We start from the raw sequence: 20,220 nt of genomic DNA, 5'->3' as shown, positions 1-20,220 counted from the left end.
CCATTGAATAGTGTTACGATCCTATTAGATAGTACTACGATCCCATCATACATAGCTACGATCCCATCAACACCACTACGATCCCGTTAAACATCGATACGATCCCATTCTAAATGTAGAGGTGAAAAAACGGAGGACCCGGAGAAAAATCCACGCGACCACGGGGAAGAGACACGCGAACTCCAAACATACACAGCAGCAGGCGTCAGGGTCAGGATCGAACCCACGACCTCCTGTGTACCAGGCGAGGTAGTTAACATCTCCTAGCCACCCTGATGATGATGATAAGAGACAGAGAGAGACACGCAAACTACAAATACACAGCAGCAGGCGTCAGGGTCGGGATCGAACCCACGACCTCCTGTGTACCAGGCGAGGTAGTCAACATCTCCTAGCCACCGTGATGATGATGAGAGTGACACGCGAACTCCAAACACAACAGCAGGCGTCAGGGTCGGGATCGAACCCACGACCTCCTGTGTACCAGGCGAGGTAGTCAACATCTCCTAGCCACCGTGATGATGATGAGAGTGACACGCGAACTCCAAACACAACAGCAGGCGTCAGGGTCGGGATCGAACCCACGACCTCCTGTGTACCAGGCGAGGTAGTCAACATCTCCTAGCCACCGTGATGATGATGAGAGAGAGAGACACGCAAACTCCAAATACACAGCAGGCGTCAGGGTCGGGATCGAACCCACGACCTCCTGTGTACCAGGCGAAGTAGTCAACATCTCCTAGCCACCGTGATGATGATGAGAGAGAGAGACACGCAAACTCCAAATACACAGCAGGCGTCAGGGTCGGGTTCGAACCCACGACCTCCTATGTACCAGGCGAGGTAGTTAACATCTCGCCGTAGGGTAACAACAAACGCGCACGCACATTTGCCGGCGACAAGCAGCGATGCGGGGAGGAAGGGGAGGAGGAGGAGAGGGCGGGGGGAGGGGCCGGGGGGCGGTGGAGAAGAGTAGGAGAGGGTGGGGGGAGGGGGGGAGAGGGCGGGGGGAGGAGGAGAGGGCGGGGGGTGGGGGGGAGTGGGTGGGGGGGGAGGGCGGGGGGGAGAGGGTGGGGGGGAGGGCGGGGGGGAGAGGGTGGGGGGGGAGAGGGTGGGGGGGAGGGGGGGAGAGGGCGGGGGGAGGAGGAGAGGGCGGGGGGTGGGGGGGAGTGGGTGGGGGGGAGGGCGGGGGGGAGAGGGTGGGGGGGGAGAGGGTGGGGGGGAGGGGGGGAGAGGGTGGGGGGGGAGAGGGTGGGGGGGAGGGCGGGGGGGAGAGGGTGGGGGGGGGAGAGGACGAGGGGGAGGGGTGCAGGTGACACCCGGGAGGGGCGGGCTGCTCGCCTGGGCAGGGCAGAGGAAGGGGGTGGTGGCCGAGTGACGACGTTCCGGCCTCACCCCCTCACCTGGTTGCGGAAGGTAGAGACCGCCCACCCACCCACCCACTCACCCCACCCACCCACCAACCCACTCACCAACCTCCACCCACCCACTACCGACACCTTCCCCCCCCACCACCCTTCAAGGCAGCGGCACGACGGCGACGACGTCCAGAGAGGTGGTGGCCCCCCCCTCTCTCTCTCTCTCTGTGAGCCAAGCCGCGGAACTCGTGGGGGGGCCCGCTGACGGGGCAGGGGGCGTCGTGTTGCCTGTGGTGGTAGGGGTGGTGGTGGTAGGGGTAGTGGCGGTAGTGGTGGTAGGAGTGGTGGTAGGGGTGGTGGTGGTAGGGGTGGTAGTGGTGGTAGTAGCGGTGGTGGCGGTGGTGGTGGGGATAGATCGTCAAGACACCTCCACGGGCTGACTGACGACTTGGCTGTCTCGACAAGGTGAGCTGCTGCTGTTGTTGTTGCTGTTGTTGTTGCTGCTGTTGTTGCTGCTTCTGCTGTTGTTGCTGTTGTTGCTGCTGTTCTTCTTAGTTAACCAACTTAACGCCTTACTAACTAACTTACTAACTCGCCATAACTAACTAACTAGGCAACCATCTCTGCACGAGACGCGTGCGTGTCCGTGCACGCCACTGCTGTCCGTAGACAAAGACAAAGATCCCCCGGGTAGCCTCGCCGTCGCTTGCGGGGCAAGTGCCGAGCAGCAGCCTGCAGCGCCTGTGAAGGCCGTGTGTGGTGGTGGTGGTGTTGTGGTGGTGGTGATGGTGGTGGTGGGGGGGTGGTGGTGGTGTTGGGGGGGTGATGGTGGTGGTGGTGTTGGGGGGGTGGTGGTGGTAGGGGTGGTGGTGGTAGGAGTGGTGGTAGGGGTGGTGTTGGGGGGGTGGTGGTGGAGGGTGGTGGTGGTGGAGGGTGATGTTGGAGTGGTGGTGGTTTTTGGGGGGGGTGGTGGTGGTGGTGTTGGGTGGTGGTGTTGGGTGGTGGTGGTGTTGGGGGGGTGATGGTGGTGGTGGGTGGTGTTGGAGTGGTGGTGGTTTTTGGGGGGGGTGGTGGTGGTGGTGTTGGGTGGTGGGTGGTGGTGTTGGGTGGTGGTGGTGGTGGTGGAGGGTGGTGGTGGTGGAGGGTGATGTTGGAGTGGTGGTGGTTTTGGGGGGGGGGTGGTGGTGGTGTTGGCTGGTGGTGTTGGGTGGTGGTGGTGTTGGGGGGGTGGTGGTGGTGTTGGGTGGTGGTGGTGTTGGGGGGGTGATGGTGGTGGTGGGTGGTGTTGGGGGGTGGTGGTGGTGGGTGGTGATGGGGTGGGGTGTTGGTGGACGTCCATCGCACACGCGTGTGTTGTTGACACGTGCATAGACGATGATGATGATGGCCTACACTTGCAGTGGCCCCAGCGTTATCTGTAGTCCGTCTCCGTGTTTGTTTTTCCTGCCGGGGACGTCTCGCTGCCTCTCTCCATCTCTCTTTCTGTGTCTGTCTCTGTGCCCGTGAGCGTCTCTCCCGTGTCTGTCTGTCTGTCTCTGTGCCTGTGAGCGTCTCTCCCGTGTCTGTCTGTCTGTCTCTGTGCCTGTGAGCGTCTCTCCCGTGTCTGTCTGTCTCTGTACCGGTTTGTTTCTTGACAATGATGTTCTGTCACTAGACCCCATTGTGTTTGTCCATCTGCCTTTGCACTTCTCTCTGTGTGTGTGTCAAGGCTGTAATTATAATATATATTTGGGGGGACATATTCCCCCAATATTCAAATATGCTCAAAATGTCCCCCTCAGTATATTGCTATAAAATAGATTTCTGTTTAAATTTCGATTTAAAGCTTTCGTGACTGCAGGGATTCATCTTCTTGGTTCTTTCGGTAAAGTCACGTAGAAGGGAAGTAATAAAATAATAAAAATAAAACATAATAATAAAACAAACAATGGTTGTACTTTATTAATCCCTAATCTCTGCCATTACATACAATGAAACAAGAAAAGGTTAAAAAAGAAAAAAACAGCAGTGTAATACAATACACTATTAGACATTATTGTAGACATTATTGTAAAAAATTAAATAAAAAGTCCATCCCGTGTATTAGTGAATTTGGGGTCCCCCCCCCAGAAAAAAAAATCTAAATTTGAAAACGAATTTCCTGCCCAAAATATTTAAAAAATCACTAACATAGGATGGACTTTTTTTTTCTTTTTTACAATAATGTCTAATAGTGTATTGCATTACATTGCTTTGTTTTTGTTCATCTTTTCTTGTTTCATTGTATGTAATGGCATAGATTAGGGATTCATAAAGTACAACTATAACCACAATCATATAAACAGAAATCTATTTTATAGCAATATATTGGGGGGGACATTTTGAGCATATTTGAATATTGGGGACGTGTGTGTGTCCCAATATTTATTACAATTACGGCCTTGCTATACGGTATCTGTTTCATGTTTGTCCCTTGTGAGTGCCTCTGGACATCTCGTCATGTGCGTGTCCCGTGTGTGTGTGGCTTGTCTGAAGCCAACTCCTCGTGCTCGCCTCTCTGTCCCACTGAGTTATCGTCACTGGTCAGTCGGAAGTCCTTCGAACATCTGTCGCAGAGATCTTCTTCAGAGCTCATTCGCTTCTCACAGCTTTCATCTGTCGCACGCCTCTGAGTGTGTGTGTGTGTGTCTGTGTGAATACTGAGCTCTGTAAACATCGCCACTGGGGAGACAAAGGTGGCCGGGCGTGGTGCTAGTCACCCACCCCCCCCTCCCCATGTGCCGGCCTTCATAGGTGCTCGCTAACAGCCACTTGCCCCAACAGTCTGTTGAGGCTACACGGGGGATCTTTGTCTTTGTATGTACAGTAACACGTTGAGTAAAAGGTTAACAGCATTTTTTATATCAGTGAGTGGAAGGAAAAAATAACATTGCCACGGCCAACTGGATTAGTTCATAAGTACAATACCCTATACTGTACGCCTAATTAATTACAGCGTGGTAATTGTTCTAAAGTGAGGTTTATAAATGGATGTGTTTCAATGTCATGCGATAGAATGTGTACTAACTCCACTGTGGACTTCCTGTTGCCAGCTTTATTGAAGGTCTGTAAGTCGGAACCGTGAGCAGAAAACACTTTTACAGTGGCGTGGACTCCATACGGTGCAGTGAGTGCATTGACCTGTATAGGTCAGTATCAGAGATAGGGCACCACGGTGGCTAGGTGATGTTAACTACCTCGCCTGGTGTGCAGGAGGTCGTGGGTTCGATCCTGAACCTGACGCCTGCTGCTGTATATTTGGAGTTTGCGTGTCTCTCATCATCACAATCATCACGGTGGCTAGGAGATGTTCACTACCTCGCCTGGTGTGCAGGAGGTCGCGGATTCAATCCCAATCCTGACGCCTGCTGTATATTTGGAATGTGCATCTCTCTCATCATCATCACCACGGTGGCTAGGAGATGTAACTACCTCGCCTGGTATGCAAGGAGGTCGTGGGTTCGATCCCGACCCTGACGCCTGCTGCTGTATATTTGGAGTTTGCGTGTCTCTCTCTCATCATCATCACGGTGGCTAGGAGATGTTAACTACCTCGCCTGGTGTGCAGGAGGTCGTGGGTTCGATTCTAAACCTGACACCTGTATATTTGGAGTTTGCGTGTCTCATCATCACAATCATCACGGTGGCTAGGAGATGTTAACTACCTCGCCTGGTGTGCAGGAGGTCGTGGGTTCGAACCTGACCCTGACGCCTGCTGTATATTTGGAGTTTGCGTGTCTCTCTCTCACCATCATCACGGTGGCTAGGAGATGTTAACTACCTTGCCTGGTATGCAGGAGGTCGTATGTCCGATCCTGACCCTGACGCCTGCTGCTGTATATTTGGAGTTTGCGTGTCTCTCATCATCATCACGGTTGCTATGAGATGTTAACTACCTCGCCTGGTATACAGGAGGTCGCGTGGATTTTTCTCCGGCTCCTTCTGTTTTCCCCACCACATTTAGAATCAACGTGCATCTAAATAATCTGGCTGCTATGCATTTCCACGTGATAAGCCACTTATTCGAGCTCTCATTTGTGGTGATCAGATCGCTTCTTAAAAAAAGAGATATAACTCAGTGGGCCTTACCTGGTAAACTACCATGTTTTATGGTTTTAGTTTTTTCAATGTTTGTACGGAAGTGAAATTCCTGCATCAATTTAGCGAGATTCGAATCCACAGCAATCGATTCTTTAATCCGTGTCGCGCTTTGGAGTCTTGTTCCCTTTACATATGCGTGGGTTTCCCTTTCCCCCCTTCCCCCCGTTTCCATCTGACACGAAGCCAAACTCACGAAAGGACATGGACCCAGACCCCCCCCCCTGTTGATATGCACAGTCTTGAGATGTGTGGCCTTTCCTCTGTAAATACTGTCAAGGACTGTAGTGTATTACAGTATTGTGGTTATTAGTAGTATCACTGGCTTGAGTGGGAAATGAGCAAAGTTAATCAACATTACCGTATTATTGTTAGTTGTTTCTGTGCGAAATAAAAAATGAAGATTTTTTTTATTGGAGTATTAGTGTTGTTGTATTTGAACCAAGGCCGTAGCCATGGAGTCAACATTGGGGGGGACCAAATCTTCCAGGGGGTCTGAGGGTCCCCCCCCCAGAAAAATAAAATCTAAATTTGAAAACGAATTTCCTGCCTAAAATATTCCAAAATTCACTAACACACAGGATGGACTTTTTATTTACAATAATGTCTAATAGTGTATTGTATTACATTGCTCTGTTTTTTTTCTTTTTTTGTTTCATTGTATGTAATGGCAGAGATTAGGGATTAATAAAGTACAACCATAACCACAGTCACATAAACAGAAATCTATTTTATAGCAATATATTGGGGGGGACATTTTGAGCATATTTGAATATTGGGGGGGGGGATGTGTCCCCCCCAATATATATTATAATAACAGCCTTGATCTGAACCATTCCGAGCGCGCATTGGGCCCCGCGTGGTGAGGTCTGGCCAAACAACCTCAGTCACTGACAGCATGGCGAGGTAGCATTCATCCAGCAGTTGATTGGTGTGTGTGTGTGGGAAATTACCAAAGTTACATTTAAAAAAATGAAGTGCTATGTTCATGGTTTGTGTGGGAACACAGAACTGTACAGTATTTCCGGCGAGGTGTTCAAGGTGCTTCTCGTTGTGGACTTAATTAAAGTCACCGTGTGACGTCATTCACAAGAATAGATTGCCACATGTCATCATCGTCGTCACTGCCAGAATCCCAAATCTCAACTTCATCTTTTCCTCAACTACGTCTAACTTGTATTAAAATAAAGAACAGCTTACACATAAGCTCCATTATTATAATGCAAAAAAAGATCTTCCTTTGCGAAGGGTAATCTTACTCAAGCTGGACTAAGCCGTTGTAGAGTTTTTTAATATTTTTAGAGTTGGTGCTGTATTTGGGTTCACGTGAAGTGTTTCTGGACAACGTTCAGTTTTTTCCCCACTTTCAGTTCACTCCAAGTAGGTCAACACTCGACTGTTTTTATGGCCCTCTTACGCTCTGCGAGGTGTGCAGTGGGTTAGGTGCAGTACTGGAATTCGCACACTGGACTATGAACCCACTCATTTCATTTCCATTTCATTGTATTCGGTGTAACCCTGTGAGCCATGAGGCTCTTCACTCGGGTTGCAACCGCAACAAAACAAAAACGTGAACAAGAAACATCTTCAAGTGACTACACGCAACAGAAAAATCCAGGAAAAAACAGCAAAAGTTTTCCAGAAAAAACCCACCGCATTTCAACGCTGTATGCAAAAAATCCCAGTGGGATGCAACTCAAACAATAACAACCATAAGACAATGTAGATTCAAGTTATCAGGCCAACTCTGTACTACAACCAACAAACATGGATAAACCAAAACGTTTTCAAAATCAAAATAAAGCTATAATAACAATGTAACAGTGATCATAGTTACTGTGATTCAAATGTAACAATAAACGATATTTACATAACATGTACGACCAAACTTTGCAGCCATAGCTGGCAGCATGAGTCACTCCATAACAGCTGGAGTATCAGTAGCAGAATCGAAATTTTTGAATACACCTTTAATGATCAGCACACTATAATCAAAACTCAAGACCATACTTTGTAGCGGTCATCCGGAATGATACATTTGATTTCCTGAGTTTGATTCCTGGCCTTTCCTAACATGGAAAGCGATATCTTAACAATTTTGCCAGGTAAGGCCCACTAAGCTATATTGCTCGTTTTAAGAAGCTACCTGGCCACAAACGTATAGCAGCAGCCAAACACTCTAAACGCGTGATGTTGATTCTAAATGTGGAGGGAAAAACCGGAGGACCCGGAGAAAACTCCACGTGACCACGAGGAGAGATGCATGCAAACTCCAAATATAGAGCAGGGATCAGGATGGAACCCACAACCTCCTGTATACCGGGCGAGGTAGTTAACACTTGCCAGACGGCATGGGGAGGCCTTCATCCAGCAGTTGATTGACCATGGCTGCTGCTGATGATGATGGTATACGCATACAACATATCGAGAGATTATTCAACTCATATTCTTGGTTTTTTTCGGTAAAGTCACGTAGAAGGGAAATAATAAAAAATTATAAATATAATATTGTTTTATATTACTATTATTTTATAATAAAATAAATAAAATATTTTTTATATTTATATTACTTTATTATTTCCCTTCTACGTAACTTTACCGAAAGAACCAAGAATACGAATCCCTGCAGTCACGAAAGCTTTAAATCTAAATCATTCAACTCGTTTAAAAGACTGCGTGTACCGTATTGTCGTTAAACTCTTACAAAACAAGAATTATTTAATCAGCCCCCAAAGAGAAGCAATTAAATAGCTGAGCAGTGCCCCCAGAAGGCTCTTTAGCTGGCGAGTTTGTGTTGTGTTCAGCTCCTCCTGTGTGTGTGTGCTGTTGACTCATCCTCAAATGAGTACCTGGTGCAGTGTGTAGTGAACATCACCACTGGGGAGACAAAGGCGGTCGTGCGTGGTGCTGCCCCCCCCTCCTTGTGCCATTCCGGCCTTCATAGGTGCTACCCTGCTAACAGCACTTGTCGCAACAGTCTGAGGCTGCACGGGGGATCTTTATCTTTGTGTGCTCAGTGTTCCATGTGTAGCATTCGAGTTGAAGCTGTTTACATTGCTAACAAAGGCCTTGTGAGGTTGCATGGGATTGGTTTCTGTGACTTGTTGTGTGCTACACCTGTTGCCCAAGGAGACACGTGGCCGTGTTTCAACATCCGGCTCCGCACAGGTGACCACCACCACCACGAGTCAGATTGTGAATATGTCTTTCTACTGGAGGAATCCGATGAGCTGTAAAGCTCTTGATCATAGATGTCCATTCGGGGCGGGTCAGGACATCACAACAGCAAACGATACAAAAGCACGATCGGAGTGCAAAGTCAAGGAAAGGTAGGGCAGTGGGTGAATACATATTTTACTGCAATACAATAATGACGGCTGGCAACAGCAGTGAATTATTTCACCAGGAAAGCATCGCCGAGTCATAATAAATTTTGTCATTGATGGAATGTTCGAGCAATTCCGTGAGTCTTTGGCCTCGTGTGGGAGGATGCCAAGAGGACCCCGTAGACAAACCACGTGTGCGAGGGAGTGAACGTCAACGCTGCCCCATGCCTGGCCCCTTCACAAGCCCACGCCTGCTTCACAACATCTGACAATCTCTGCTAGTCGCCCATCTCGAGTATTAACCAGGCTCATTCGTGCTTTGTCCGCGGAGAGATCAGACAAGATCCAGCACACGTAAGGTGAATTCATAGTCAGTAAATTGAAGACTTGAAAGATATATTTAAAATTACCTAATTTTTACGAGGGATTCTAAGAGTTGTTTAACTTCGTTTGGAGCCTGTTACATACCATATATCAAATGCATTCTTAAAATGACTGTGCTTAGTTCCAATAAACATATTCTTGCTGAAGGATTTTTTTCTATTCAGTATATATATAGTTTAATTGCATTGTTCACAAATAAGAAACTCTCACAAACACACAAACTCGCCAGCTATTTACTTGCTTCTCTTTGGAGGCTGATTAATTATTTCTTGTTTTGTAAGAGTTGAAGAGGTCATTGAAGAGACCTATGGACCTCGGTCGTGCGGTACCGGATCGTAGCTCTGTGATGTCCACTTCGGGGGCAATTCTTTAATTTCGGTTGATGTTTCTCATCTTCCTGTGAGAGTTATGGAAGGACATTCCTTCGTTTCGTGATTTGACGTAAAGCAGGCCTGGAATATGAAAACACACGATAGCATCGGAGGCCACTCCATGCGGCTATCTTTTGGAGGCTCTGCAGTACATTTCAAAGACAGTGATGAGCCGTGAACTATTTCCCTTGCACCACAGAAGAGACGCACTTTTGCCCGCGGTGTCGTGTGTTTCACCGGGGAGTGGCAGTGTGGTGTCTACGAACCTGGCCACGGAAGTTCGATTCCCGTTCACGGCCAACACCCGTGACCTTCCCCCGCACCTCCGATTAGCACGGTTGGCTATGTACGGCGCTAAAGAAGTTTAACATACATACACAGTGATGATTATCTGAACCGGTCACTGGCCTCCCCTAGGTCGACTCGGCCTCAAACGAGTACCTCGTGCGATGTGCACACATCGCCACTAAGGAGACGGCCGGGCGTGGTGTTGGCCACCCACCCCCCTCGTGTGCCACAGTGCCGGCCTTCATGGAAGCTCGCCTAACAGCACTTGCCCCAAAGGTCCGTTATCTCTTGAGAAAAATGTGGCGTTGCCAGGTGACGATGAAGTTCAGACAGTGGCACAGCACTGTCTGCAGAAGCGGTGGATGGCCAGGTACAAACGTCGCGCCTGTGGTCACCTGGCCACGTGGCCACTTGTCACCTGAAATGTTTGAATGGCGACGGTAACCACAAGAAGACCGCTACATGGCACACATAGATCGGTGTTAATTCACCTCGAGAGTTTAAGTCTGGGTAGTCGTGGCTGCCTAGCGGATGACAACAAGAGCTGGAATTTTTGGTGAAGTCTGCGGAATTCATTTAGTCACTCGATGCAGACTAAGGTTACGCAGGGACACGGTGTTAAATTCGCCAAACATGAAATCCGCAGAGTGAGACTTGACTAGAATTCCACAGCTGTGATTCACAGCAACTCGGAATTACAAGTCTTACATTTTCACTAAATTTATACTGCTGGAGGTAGAAGATGCGTAACAAAGAATATACAAACGATGATACAGTTTTTTATGGTTTAGATCGTGTAAATATATAAATGTGTTGTCAACCCCGCCACCACCCGACACAGCCAATTAGTAAGGGTTGTCACGTAAACACAACACGCCAATTCGTCACTAGTACAGCACACCGGTGTGTGTTAGAGAGCCAAGCCACAACATTCACAATCTCAGTACGACGTCTCGTACCTTATTTTAACGAACGAAACAGGAGGACTTCTCCACAAATCTGGCTGTCGCCTGATGAAGCTGGTTGTAATTAGTGGCGAAACGTCGTACTCCGATTGTAAATGTTGTGGCTTGGCTCTCCAACACACCGGTTAGTGCTGTACTAGTATACTACACTATACACTACACTATACTATACACTACACTCTACACTACTATACACTCCACTATACACTACTATACACTACACTACTACTATACACTACACTATACACTACACTATACACTACTATACACTACACTACTATACACTACACTATACACTACTATACACTACACTATACACTACACTATACACGACTATACACTACACACTACACTACACACTACACTATACACTACTATACACTACACTAAACTACTATACACTCCACTATACACTACTATACACTACACTATACACGACTATAAACTACTATTTACTACACTACACACCACTATACACTATACTATAACACTACACTATACACTACACTATACACTAGTGCTGTACTAGTGACGAATTGGCCACGTGCTGTTTACGTGACAAGCCCCTTACTAGTTGGCTGTGTCGGGTGGTGGTGGGTTTAACGGCACATTTATATATTCACGCGATCTCACCGCAAAAGAACCTGTGTTATGGATGATATTGGTTGTGAAAGGCTACGTGTTAAATATACAAACGGTTGACATTTTTGTATTGATCAGTTGTGTGAGTATTAAAATGTATGAGTCAGATTGCAGAACGTCAAGAATGTGTCGCTACTCAAACAGTCAATGAGGCAGCTTCTAAGCCATTGGTTGAAATTATAGAGGGTGGCCCAAAAGTTAGGACACACAGGGTTATTTCATTTAAATTGTTTATTCTTTAAGGTTTTTAAATATATATTATTATTAATATCAATTTTTCTCATTCTTTCTGTGGGATCATCTCAAATCCATCATTTACAAAACTCGACCAAGAACCCCGATTGAATTGAGACGGTTAAACATAATTGACGAATATTCAAACATTGCACTTGGACGCTGTAACAAAAAAAAGTCCTAAATTAGAGAATTTAAGCATTCGTGCATTAATGTTCGTGGAAGTCAGTTTGAACACGTGTTAAGGTAAATTAAATAACCCTTTGTGATGTGTTAAAATAAGGTGACCCTCTGTGTCTCGATCTTTGGGCCCCACCCCGGTATGTTTCCATGGCAGGGACCAGGTTATCACTCCGCCAATACTGATTCTCATGAAAAAAAATTCTCATTAACAATTAATAAGTTTGTGTCCCATTAGTAATCAGTCTTTGGGCAGTGTTCTTCACTAACTCGCCTTTTGCCCGTCCTTGGACGGGTGTATCACAGTAAATCTGAAACTTGCAAACGAAAAGCAGACCGCGACGTGATATTCATTGCATCAATGCGTGTGCAATGTGTAAGGCCGCGGTGACACAGACTTATCTCATTTAAAGGTTATAATCCCTTGTTCATGAAGACGTCCTTTTTACTTCGATGTCTCAACAGCGTGACGGAGATCACGTGACGTGAGGGTTCTGCCTTTGTAGTGACGGTTGTCAGTTGACGCCGAGGAGGGGGGAGGAGGCGCTTCGCCCCCCCCCCCATGTGGAGTGACGTCACCCGCTAATTATTATGAATGGAGGGGAGTGTCCATGTGGAGGATGTAACCTGCTCATGATTATTAATGAGGGGGGCTGTTCGATGTGGAGTGACGTCACTTGCGTATGTTATTAATGAGGGGGAGTCCATGTGGAGTGACGTCACCTGCTCATGATTATTAATGAGGGGGGCTGTTCGATGTGGAGTGACGTCACTTGCGCATGTTATTAGTGAGGGGGGGAGTACTCCATATTGAGTGACGTCATCCACTCATTAATGAGGGGTGGGGGGGGTGTCCATTTGGAAGACGTCACCTGCTCATGAATATTAATGAGGAGGGGTCCATGTGGAGTGACGTCACTTGTGCATGATTATTAGTGAGGGGGGGGGAGTACTCCAAATTGAGTGACGTCATCCACTCATTATTAATGAGGAGGGGTGGGGCGGGTGTCCATTTGGAGGACGTCACCTGCTCATGAATATTAATGAGGGGGGCTTGTCGACGTGGAGTGACGTCACGAGCGTTAAGGACAGACATTCCTGGGTGATTACAGTCGGTATAGTTTTCAGAGGGTGGCCACCTCCGCCGATAAGACATCATCTGTGTGAGGGCCGCCACACATTTGAAACCACTGGGGTTTGACAGCACCACGATGATGATGGGGGAGGGGGGGGGGGTGTTTTCACATTTGTGTTTTGTCGAGGGCCACAAGTCACGAGCCAGTGGCCCGCGAGCTTTGGAATGAAGGCCACCGATCCAGAGCCATGCATTGTGCATTGCACAGCAGTGTCTGCTTCGTAGATGTCGTGCTTATCACATATACAGGTAGTCCTCGACTAACGATGGAGATGCGTTACGACGACGACCCCATCGTAAGTCAAAAATATCGTAAGTCGAAGATGGCCTAGCCTACCCAGGAGCCTTAAAGAATGGTGATAATTTAGCAAAACAGCAATTTACAGTAGCGTACTGTATAAACTATATACCGTATGTATTTATTAATTACAATACTGTATTACACAGTAAAATGTAAAGTAAAAAGGTAAATTCTTAGCCTACCTGTATGAACTGCAATTTCATAGACAGGCGGTTGATGCGTACAATCCCGGCAGCGTCCTAACGTACAGCATCGTACCTGCTGCGTTTGCCTGCCACGCGAAATGTAAAATATTTTACAATTTCGTCGTATCGCTATCGCCATCTTAAGATCGAAATATCGTAAGTGGGACCATCGTAACTCGGGGACTATCTGTACTTCCAAAATTCAGTGAACTTTGAATGTTGGAACAACGTTGGTCTGACGGTTCCATCCACAGGCCAACGTAGGACCGACATTGCAAGATGAATGGCAAGGTAATGATTGTATTTGTCCCGGTTATAAACTGTATCAAGAGAGTTGTGCAATCTATCCGTTCAAACATGATATTTGTTTGGGCAGAATTAGGAGTTCTTTGCAGTAGTTCGGAATCAGGATCTGTATGGATCCTGGAGGAATCTGATGAGTTATAAAGCTCGTTTACACAGATGTCCAGTAGCAGCTGGGGGGGGGGGGGGGTTAGCAAGTTACGTCAACACCAGCAAAACAAAACTAAAGACGATACATTTAAATACATTTCGGAAGTACAAATTGCATAAGTGCATAAATCCCTGCTGATTTTTCAACACCAAATGCAAGCTTGGGGCAAGGCAGCAAAACAACAACAACAGTCCCAGACCACATCAAGTCAACGCACCATCCTTCAATTACGTCGCACATTCAAATTGAACTTTCGATACGCGGGTCAGGTTCAAAAGTTACAAATCGCACTTGCAAATGTGGCTGCCTGTATCTGCCACTAATCATATTTCTTTTTTGAAGGAAGCTTTACGATGTTAAGGGAGGAAACAGGGCTGTCCCAAAACGTTGGTGCTTCAACGGCAAAGGCTTCGTCACATATTCCAATTAGGTAGTCTGGAGATAGATTTTAAAAAGTCAGTTGTGTAAGTTCACACTGTACTTGTTTTGCAAGCTAGACATAAACTCTTTCTGTATTGCGTAATATTCTCTTTATAAAGAATACATTTTAGATGAAGCCCCCAGTCTCTCACTGTGCAGTGGGGGAGGTCGCTCATTCTCCTCTGCTGCCTCGTTGTCTACTAACTAAAAACTAGAAATATAAAACATTTATTTTACCAGGTCAGGCCGACTGAGCTATAGAGCTCTTTCTCAGAAGCGACCTGCCTACAAATGATAGCCCGTCGAAGTGGCTTATCGTGTGGAAATGTATAGCAACAGCCATACAACTCTTAAACGCGTGATGTTGATTCTATATTTGGAGGGAACAACCGGAGGACCCGGAGAAAAATCCACGCGACCACAAGGGAGAGACACGCAAACTCCAAATACACAGCAGGTGTCAGGGTCGGGCTCGAACCCACGGCCTCCTGCACACCAGGCGAGGTAGTGAACATCTCCTAGCCACCGTGATGATTGTGATGATGAGAGACACGCAAACTCCAAATCTACAAGTGTCAGGGTCAGGATCTAACCCACGACCTGATGTGTACCAGGCGAAGTAGTTAACATCTCCTAGCCACCGTTATGATGATGAGAGAGACAAGGAAACTCCAAATACACAGCAGGCGTCAGGGTCGGGCTCGAACCCACGAACCTCCTGTATACCAGGCGAGGTAGTTAACATGTCCTAGCCACCGTGATGATGACGAGAGAGAGACACGCTAACTCCAAATATACAGCAGCAGGCGTCAGGATCGGGCTCAAACCCACGAACCTCCTGTATACCAGGCGAGGTAGTTAACATGTCCTAGCCACCGTGATGATGATGATGATGAGAGAGACACGGAAACTCCAAATACACAGCAGGCGTCAGGATCGGGATCGAACCCACGACCTCCTGCGTACCAGGCGAGGTAGTTAACATGGGGAGAGAGAGGCATACGAACTCTAAATATGCAGGCGTCAGGTTTGGGATTGAATCTACGACCTGTGTTTACTCGGCGAGGTAGTTAACATCTCGCCACCGCGGCGCCATGAACTTTGAACTCCCTTCCCTCGCCATCTTGTGCTGTCGATTCCCTGCCCGTGTTCATGTCCAAGCTCATTCTTTCCTCTGCCTGTGACTGCCTCTCTCTCTATATATATGAAATAAATATGCCCACTATTTCACTAGAATATATAGACCGACGTGGAATTGTAATTCGGATTAAGGTATATTTTATTGAGGGATAGGGTGGGGATTGTCTGTGCAAGGTTTGTTGCCATCTTGTTTTTAATTGCCTCTTTTAAGTTATTGAGGAACGAGGCTCATGGACTAACTCCCATTGCAATGATGGGTATGAGAACAAAAATGACCCATAGTTGCTGTGCAGTTAAACTTACACAAGGGATGATTTAAATAAAATACTGGTTTCCCTCGCTGTGTGCGGTAGTAGTAGATGCTTTCCAAAAAAATGGGCGCACACAAAGCGAAAGCGCACGAGACAGTTGACTGCCGAGTAGTACACACAGTACACACACACAGTACACACACACAGTACACACACACAGTACACACACAGTACACACACACAGTACACACACAGTACACACACACAATATACACACAGTACACACACCACACACAGTACACACACAGTACACACACAGTACACACACACAGTACACACACCACACACAGTACACACACCACACACACCACACACAGTACACACACAGTACACACACACAGTACACACACCACACACAGTACATACACACAGTACACACAGAGTACACACACTACACACACACAGTACAAACAGACAGTACACACACACAGTACACAAACAGTACACACACAATATACACACACAGTATACACACACGGTACACACAGTATACACACACAGTACACACACACAGTACACACACTACACACACACAGTACACACACACAGTACACACACACGGTACACACAGTACACACACACAGTACACACACAGTACACACACAGTATACACACCACACACACACAGTACATACACACAGTATACACACACCACGTACACACACAGTACACACACTACACACAGTACACACACTACACACAGTACACACACACAGTACACACACCACACACAGTACACACACTACACACACACACAGTACACACACACAGTATACAAACAGTACACACACAGTACACACACACAGTACACACACCACACACAGTACACACACAGTACACACACACAGTATACAAACAGTACACACACAGTACACACACTACACACACACACAGTACACACACACAGTATACAAACAGTACACACACAGTACACACACACAGTACACACACACAGTATACAAACAGTACACACACAGTACACACACACAGTACACACACCACACACAGTACACACACAGTACACACACACAGTATACAAACAGTACACACACAGTACACACACACAGTACACACACACAGTATACAAACAGTACACACACAGTACACACACACAGTACACACACCACACACAGTACACACACAGTACACACACACAGTATACAAACAGTACACACACAGTACACACACAGTACACACACACACTACACACACACACTACACACACAAAGTACACACTACACACACACTACACACACACAGTACACACACAATGGTGCCACGTCCAACCGCATAGCCGCATACGAGTGAATTCAACCTGCATTTAGCAGGTTCTGGGTATAAATTGGTTAGCAGCATCATATCGCGAAAGCTCAACGAACCCAATACACAGAGCAAAGGAAACCTGCATATCTTGTACCCACCCACTCGACATCCGTTGGCGCTGTCTACAAACGCGTTATCAAGATGGCATTTCCAGCTATTGGCACGGTGCGGTGCGTGCGGTTACATAACGCGGATTCGTTGCAATTCGAGCAAAGCGATCCGTGTGTTCCTGCATAACACCCAGCGTCGGAACCAAAGGGGAGGATTAAGCTTCCGCCTCTGGGACCCGCAAATAATTGTTATGCAACGCATATTTATTCGTTTTAAAAAGCTCATGAGAGTAAGACGGCACTCCGAACTCGTGCTCAATGTCAATAAAGTCATAGCAATCCGGACACACGCACGCAAACAACGTCAAACCTCACCATTGGAACCTCATTTACCAGTAACAAAATATGATGATTGGTTTTTTACCATTTTATCTGGCAACAGAACTGACACCTTTTTTTACGTGGAGTCATGTTTGCATTGACCACAATACCGCAGTCGGAATGCAAACAAAAAACATAACTCTGATAATGTATGCACTGTCCTTGAAGTTGATTGTCAGATAAAAGGGTAAAAAAAAATTATTATCATATTTTGTTACTGGCAAATGAGGTTCCAATGGTGTAAATGCTTACCCCGAGCTCTCATACTCTGATGGTGCATTGTCTTTGAGTTGTGCGCCTTTTGGCGTCATCTGGTCCAACATCATGTGAGACTAGGCTCTAAGGAAAGCTGTCTCAGGTGTGGTCCAATCAACTTCAAGGACAGTGCATATATTATCAGAGTTATGTTTTTTGTTTGCATTCCGACTGTAGGTATTGTGGTCAATCCAAACATGACTCCTCGTAAATAAAGGTGTCAGTTTTGTTGCCAGATAAAAGGGTAAAAACCCAATTATCAACGTCAAACTTGGTGGCGGTGACGTCGCCATAGCGCTTGTGCCAAGCTAGGTGCACTTTTAGGCCACGTGAAGTAAGGTAGGCTTGTCGGCAGGAGGTCAAGGAACAGACCCAGGTGTTCAGGGTTGACTCTCACTTGAGATGACTGGCGGATGTCACCACCTTCTGCTCACCGGCGTGCCAAACTCGCCGCGTTTTAGCCGCCCGACTCTGTGCGGCATTGTGAGCGCACCGCGCCGCACATCGTCCGGTGGCTCGGCTAACCCAAGCTTCACCCAGAGGGGCCTGGTCCTGCGATGGGCGCTGAGAGTTAACGAATTAGCAAGCAAATTAGTCGCTAAGCTATTGCCAATTATATAATGGATTCCATAATAGCATGAGCCTCTGGTGCCTGTGGCAGACGTTTATTACCTGTGTCTTGCCCACCTGTGACAGCACTTGCCTTTTCACGCGCGTCCATGCGTGCATCCACGCATGCGTGCACGCGCGTGTGGGGAGCGGTGGTGCAGCCTGCTTTGTGGATTGGGTTTGATTCCTCTGTATGAAGAACGTCAGTGGCAAGTGAACCTCTTCTGGGCCACTCCTAGATCAACTCAGCCGTAAATGAGCATCTAGATGCGGAGTGTAAACGTCAGTGCTGCTGATTGCTATGCATATTTACATCGCGTAATTTGCAGGATGTAACATTTTTTTGGGGCAAATTTTGGGTGCATGTCACTGGCACACGACGGCGAATGACATCGCGGGACGTAGAACTCGCGCGTATGCTCTGGGCTGGTAGACCCGCAGTAATAACCGGGGCGGCCGCGTTGGGGCGAACCGCGAAGCTATGCGTCAAAAAGCGTCAAAACGCCGTTACCACGGGGCCATTCCACCACTGCCCCGAACGACGAACGCACCACTTTCAATTGAAATCTTGAATCTGTCCAGGTCACCTGATGAATGGCAAAAAAAAACACCACAAAAAAAGCGGTAGTTTTTTTTTATTTAAGTCAGGGCGACCACCTCTGAGCCAGACTTGACTTGCACAAAAATGCCGCCGATCCGGTAGCAGCTACGTAATGACGAACGCGGCGCGCGCACACAAATATACAAATACAGTGGGCCTGTGTGCCGGGGGTGGCTGGTTGGCATGGGGTTCACAATGGCCGTGTCATAATGACGATGACGATGATGATGATGACCAAACTTGGTGCCTGCTGATGACGACGATGATGATGTTGGTCATCATTGCAGAGAAGCGCCGATCCAATAGAAGTTTCGTTTTAAGATGATGACGATGATCACGACTACAAACGTGCATGTGTTTGATGCTTTTTAAAGTTACGTGTACCTACAATACTGAATGATAATAATTTGGGATGATGATGATGAGGCTGTGGACTACTTTCTAGATGGTGACGATTGATGACAATTGTACTGACATTGCAGTACTCGCTCATCACAATGATGATGTTGATGATTGGCACAGATGCATGAAGATACAGGTCCCCTGTATAACCTTCTCAGGCTGTTAGAGCAACTACTGCTGGCACCACGCCCGGCCACCTTTTTCTCTCCAGTGCTAATGTTTTGCGCTCAGCATCGGCTCCTTCAGTCTGAGTCAACCTAGGGGGGGGGGGAAGGGTCAGGACGCATTCACAAAATGACCACCGATAATCATGTTCGCCATGGCCAGGAATCGAACTGACCACTACACCACGCACTCGCTGTCTTCGTCCTACGCAGACAAACAAAGACAAAGGTCACCCGTGTAGCCTTAATACACTGTTGGGGGAAAGTGCTGTTAGCGAGTAGCAGCTATGAAGGCCGGCATGGCGTGCGAGGGGGTGGGGCGGCCAGCACCACGCCTGGCCACCTTTGTCTCGCTAGTGGCGATGTTTACCCGCACTGCACCAGGTACTCATTTGAGGCTCAATCGACCTAGGCGAGGCCCAGGATAGGTACAGATAAAGCGTCACTGGCGTTGACCGTGAGCAGGAATCGAACCCGGTCGCCGGGTTCGTAGCGCGGCGTGCTAACCGTTGCACTACCGCAGACGTACACACACAAAATTAACCCGTAAAAACAAAGTTTTTCACTATAAATCCTTTGTATGTGTGGCATCGGTTTTATTTTATTATTCATTTCTGTTTTTCTT

At 47.4% G+C, this 20,220-nt stretch overlaps 1 protein-coding gene across 1 annotated transcript in view; it reads left to right on the top strand.

The window, feature by feature from the left end:
- Positions 1–1,685: 1,685 nt before the first annotated feature.
- The window catches only part of LNX1 (ligand of numb-protein X 1), a 94,998-nt gene continuing 76,463 nt past the window's right edge, over positions 1,686–20,220 (top strand). The window contains 1 exon segment of the mRNA XM_078862994.1: positions 1,686–1,823. The gene's annotated coding sequence lies outside the window, so the exon portion shown is untranslated.

The sequence above is a fragment of the Lampetra fluviatilis genome, chromosome 15, assembly GCF_964198595.1.
Source record: "Lampetra fluviatilis chromosome 15, kcLamFluv1.1, whole genome shotgun sequence".
In the NCBI taxonomy this organism is placed as follows: Eukaryota; Metazoa; Chordata; class Hyperoartia; order Petromyzontiformes; family Petromyzontidae; genus Lampetra; species Lampetra fluviatilis.
This window is presented reverse-complemented; position numbering and strand designations above follow the sequence as displayed.